We start from the raw sequence: 5,691 nt of genomic DNA, 5'->3' as shown, positions 1-5,691 counted from the left end.
AGCAGCAGAAGAGATGTGGAGCAGCAGCAGCACAAGATGGACTTTCAAATGGGGAAACAACCACTAGAATGGCATTTCCCTGAATAAAAAACACCAACCTGCCAACAGGAAAATCATCTTTCAAACAAAAAGAGACAGATAACTCACAAATACCTTGCAGTCCTCCGTGATTTACTCTTACCTCTGTGATGTTTTCTTGTATTTTCTCCTGCAGGAAAAGAACAAAATACAACTGAGATAGGAAGGCTCCACAAGTGAGGAGAAAAGGATAGGGTCAGAAATCAGGAGCAATTCAGTGAAGTCACTTCTGCCGTAAGATTGCCCCAAACCTGATGTAGCCATTCCCTTCTGCTGACCTCAGTGGTGGTTGCCACTAAATTCAGGAGAAAAACTTGTGTATTTTCCTGCATGCACATACTGCCCTTTCTTGTGAGACAGGGGTGCCGCAGTTAAGAGAGAACGATTTACTATTCTAAACAACTTAGCAGGAAGTTCAAGTGTCAGAAACTTATTTGTACTTATTAGTAGGAGTTTTTATGTCTCTATCCAGTAGATAAGTATGGTTTTACCTGTAAAAATCTCACAAAGATGGGAGTGATGCAATGCATCCAGCCATATTGTCTATGGTCACTCTGTAGAAAACCCCAGTAGTTTTAAAAACAAAGTCTAGATCCTGCCAAATTCTCTTTTCCACCAAATCCCAGATGCCACACCACTGAGCTTCCCTTTGTTGCATATATCTTGGGACTTAACTAACCTTAGCCCATGGCAAAAAGTAATGTAGTGCTATTTTCTACGTAACAAGGGCCACAAATAATGTCTCCTTGCTGTCAAATGTTTCATACAACAAATACCTTTACAAATTGTACTCCTGGTTGTACTCACTTATGGATTCTAACCATGTTAGAATCATAAAAATCCCAAATATCTACTTTAAGAGATATTTCATATACAATTTCCTCTGGGAAGAATTATGTATTTTAACTTGAATAGATGCAAAGGAGTAAAAGAGCAAACTTTCATCGCAGTATAAAGTTTGTAGCTTACTGACATTCAAGACGTTGACACATACAAGCAGAAGCCCATTTAGGCTGATTCTAAGAGAAATTTTCATTTCAGAAGGATGAAAAGTAGAAATTTTATGTTGAAGACTGTATATACAGAAGTATTCTGTATTCTGACAAGTCTAGAACTTCATTATATGTTCTTGCCAAAAAACCTGCTGAAAAATACCCCACCTGGTTGGCCATTCCAATCCACACTGATTAAAAGATCTTATTCCCAAGAAATCCAAATTTGTTTAAGTTTTCAAATGAAGTTATTTACAAGTTAATTCTTTCCCCTGAAATCCTCTTACAGTTCATTCCAACACCACCAGAACTATTTTTTCCTTTCTCGGTTAGTGACTTTAATAAAGTGTTTCTCTTTAAGCCAAGCGTCACATTTGAGCAAAGAAAACATTTGTTAAATCACGACTAACATTTCCGTGTATAGTTTAAACAGATGACTCAGCCTTAGGGTGCTCTTTGTGTTTGAGTAATAACAACGCTTTTCTGATCAGTTACACCTTTATTCCTTTCACTCAAAAATATTTTTAATGCATTTGAAAGCTGTACTGTCACTGACGACAGTATTAGGAAAAAACAATTTGTCTAAGTCATAGAAATTAAAAAAAAAATATATACTTTTATTGGTTTTGTTTATTGTTTCCACACCTGCAATCCAATCACAGTTAAGGTTTACATGCACCAAGCTCGCAACTGAATTTGAAAGTATTGAATTTGCATGTCACAGTTGAAGAGAATATAATTAGAGGAATATATTCCTTGTTTATAGGTTCAGTATCATGACTGTGTGCACACATTTTAAAGAGAACACCATTAGCAAATCCTGATATCCAGGGAAAAAAATTCTCTATGCATTTCAAAAATAAGGTCTAACAATGCTACTCACCAACATTACAGAAAGATGGTGTTGATAACGTAAAGCTGTTCATAAATATAGTTGTCAGTTTCCTTTTCATAGAATCATAGAATCAGCCAGGTTGGAAAGGGCCTCTGAGATCATCAAGTCAAACATTTGATCCAACACTAGATTACTAGACTATGGCACTAAGTGCCACATCCAGTCTCATCTTAAAAACCTCCAGGGATGGTGAATCCACCACCTCTCTGGGCAGGCCATTCCAATGCCTGATTACCCTCTCTGTAAAGAATTTCTTCCTAATGTCTAACCTAAACCTCCTCTGGCAGAGCTTAAGCCCGTGCCCTCTTGTCTTACTGATAGTTGCCTGGGAAAAGAGACCAATCCCCACCTGGCTACAACCTCCTCTCAGGTAGTTGTAGAGAGTGATGAGGTCACCCCTGAGCCTTCTCTTCTCCAGGCTGAACAACCCCAGCTCCCTCAGCCTCTCCTCATAGGACTTGTGCTCAAGTCCCTTCACCAGCCTCGTTGCTCTTCTCTGGACCCGCTCCAGCACCTCAATGTCCTTCCTGAACTGAGGGGCCCAGAGCTGAACACAATACTCAAGGTGTGGCCTCACCAAGGCAGAGTACAGGGGAAGGATCACTGCCCTGCTCCTGCTGGCCACCCTGTTCTTGATCCAGGCCAGGATCCATTGGCCTTCTTGGCCCCCTGGGCACACTGCTGGCTCATGTTCAGCCTCCTGTCGATCAGCACCCCCAGGTCCCTTTCTGCTCTGTGCTCTGCTCCAGCCACTTTGTGCCCAGCCTGGAGCGCTGCAGGGGGTTGTTGTGGCCAAAGTGCAGGACCCGGCACTTGGCCTTGTTGAACTTCATCCCATCATTGGAGTCAGCCCATCTCTCCAGTCTATCCAGATCCCTCTGCAGAGCCCTCCTGCCTTCCGGCAGGTCCACACTCCCTCCCAGCTTGGTGTCATCTGCAAATTTACTAATGATGGACTCAATGCCCTCACCTAAACCATCAATAAAGATATGAAACAGGACTGGGCCCAGCACTGATCCCTGGGGGACACCACTGGTGACCGGCTGCCAGCTGGATGCAGCCCCGTTCACCAGCACTCTCTGGGCCCTCCAGCCAGTTCCTGACCCAGCACAGAGTGCCCTGTCCAAGCCATGGGCTGCAGCTTTTTCAGGAGAATGCTATGGGAGATGGTGTCCAAGGCTTTGCTGAAATACAGATAGACCACATCCACAGCCTTCCCCTCATCCATCAGGCAGGTCACCTGATCAAAAAAGGAGATCAGTCAGGTCAGACAGGACCTGCCCTTCCTAAACCCATGCTGGCTGGCTCTGATCCCTTGTCCATCCTGTAGCTGCTGTGTGATTGCACTCAGGATGATCTGCTCCATAACCTTGCCGGGCACTGAGGTCAGGCTGACAGGCCTGGAGTTTTCCAGGTCCTCCTTGCAGCCCTTTTTGTGGATTGGCATGACATTCACAATTCCAATCATCTGGGACCTCCCCAGTGAGCCAGGACTGTTGGTAAATGATGGAGAGCAGCTTGGTGAGCTCTTCTGCCAGCTCCCTCATCACCCTAGGGTGGATCCAATCTGGTCCCATATACTTGTGAGGATAACATTGCAAATACAGTTCCAACATCTACCTGCTTTATGGTTACACACCACCACTTACACTTGCCTTCCATTAAAGGAGACAATTGAAAACAAGGAAATTAGAAGGTACTTCTTCAGTACCATAGCCATCATCAGAGACTGTCTTCAGTGAGCATCCATGTGTAAATTAAAAAGAGGAAACTGGAGGGTGGGGATTTGGATCTGGTTGGGTGGGGTTTTTTGTTTGGGGGATTTTTTTAGTGCAAGTTTTTGTTCAGTCATTTATTAAAAAACAAACAAACAAACCAACCAACCAAACAGACAAACTATCCTGATTTATGTCCCCACGAAGAGTCTACTAAGTGAGGAACTAGCTACAAAATTGCTTTTAGCAGATGCTTTGGGATAAACCTGGAAACAGACAGATCTTCCAGTCAAGTTCAAGGGACTTCTGATTTTCTGAACAAACCCAAGTTATACCTCTTTCCTAGGAGAGGAAGAATGAGAGGGATTTAAAGGAGGTGATGTTACAGCTTCCAACACCCATGGGCTGTCGTGTGCTCGTGCCTGCAATAGGCTTGTTGATATTACCAAATCTGATTATGTTCAGTTTCTTTTCTGACTTCACACATGTCATAGTTGAACTGCCACATTCCTTTAATTCGTGTTACCTGCTGTGGAATGTATTATTCATAGGCCTAAATTTAGCTTACATTGAAAAAAAATTAATTGGAACCAAGTAGATCTATTTTTCATGCTGAAGAGAATTATCAGGTGACTCACACTAGGTAGGTCCCATATAACCAGTGTAAACTAAAAATAACTTTACTGACCTTGATGCAGTTACACCTGCAGGAGTACACTATGAAGCGAGCCAGTTCTAGTACAAGAAGGCTGCCAGAGCCTAATGAAAATAAACCCTGTAAGGCATTTAAAAATAGATACTTTGTAAGCAAAATGATGCGGAGGATGAAATTTTTTACTCAAATAATATGAAGTTAAAAGAGAGTTGAGCCTGCTATTTCCATATCTGCTCTTCTGGGGATGAATAAATCCTTCTTGTGGCCAGAGGAATGACATAGTATACTGACCCAAAATAAATTTAGGACAGATTTTTAAAGGTATTTAAGTAACAATAAGATGTAGCTAGCTACAGCTGTATGGGCACTCAACTCTCAATGAAATAAACAGACATAATAAATTTCTCTCTGTGCTTTGATGCCCATCAACTTCTCCAAGGGTACACATCTGATCTCAGGGTTATGTTTCTACTTCTGCCCTTTAATTCCAGTGTACCCGCAGCTAAATTTTTTTTCCTGGTATTTCCCCTTAAGACCTATTCCAAGTTCGTTAGCTCTTCAAGGTTGTGGCTTTAACTATATAGGGTTTTGGACATCAATTCATGCATATATTTTCAGGCTGGATTTGTGCTTCTTAGTGAAAAAGAGAGCAAAACTATTTAGGGCACCAGGAGACTTGTAAAAGTGAATCTGCTGCAGTGGTTTAAAAAGATGTTGTCACTACATGCCTTGTGTACAATCACAGATCTGCACCTGGGCATCGGCTGCTTCAGTGCAACCTTTTGGCTTAAACTGCCAACAGTGGTGGCTTGAAGCAAAGATGCCAGGTTCTGTACTGCAGCAACTGCAGCAAACTCCTTACTGCCCGCTCTGTGGTGGAGCCAGAGAAGAAAAAAACTACCAGGACATAACTCCTCATCAGAGCTTGCCTGCCACACCCTTACTGTTGTCCCTGACACTGGTAAACACGATCACAGAAAAGAGAAGATTCCTCCTGCCTTAAGAGGAACATTTTACAAAATATATTTCTTCAGAGAAAGCACAATTGTAAAGAAAACAGTTGACGAAGGCAAATTTTAAAAATAGTTATTCATAGGCTTGAGGTAAAAGAGGGACTTTTCCTCTTCTATATTTAGAAAGTTTTATAATTAGCATATTTAGGATGTGCAGGGAAGAAGCTTAATCATCTGTTAACAAAAGCACCCAACAATGTGTGTCCTGAAGTACTGGAGTCCCCCTGCATCCATAGCTCATGTGACCAGGGCTATTCATCTCTGCTTCCCTGCAAGGCTCCCATCACCAACTCATTTGGAAGCACAGAGAGAAAAAGCCACCTTATGGCAGTGAAACATCCAT

At 42.3% G+C, this 5,691-nt stretch overlaps 1 protein-coding gene across 4 annotated transcripts in view; it reads right to left on the bottom strand.

The window, feature by feature from the left end:
• The window catches only part of PDE1C (phosphodiesterase 1C), a 69,386-nt gene extending 69,184 nt beyond the window's left edge, over positions 1-202 (bottom strand). For all 4 annotated transcript variants that reach the window (XM_027902261.1, XM_027902264.1, XM_027902262.1 and 1 more), the window contains exon 1: positions 182-202. The gene's annotated coding sequence lies outside the window, so the exon portion shown is untranslated. The remainder of the gene's footprint in view (positions 1-181) is intronic.
• Between the last annotated feature and the right edge of the window lie 5,489 nt (positions 203-5,691).

Source organism: Empidonax traillii, unplaced genomic scaffold (genome assembly GCF_003031625.1).
Source record: "Empidonax traillii isolate 1590-97213 ecotype Southwest subspecies unplaced genomic scaffold, ASM303162v1 scaffold857:size263469, whole genome shotgun sequence".
NCBI lineage: Eukaryota > Metazoa > Chordata > Aves > Passeriformes > Tyrannidae > Empidonax > Empidonax traillii.
The sequence above is the reverse complement of the archived record's forward strand: the minus strand, read 5'-3'. Positions and strand labels throughout refer to the sequence as shown.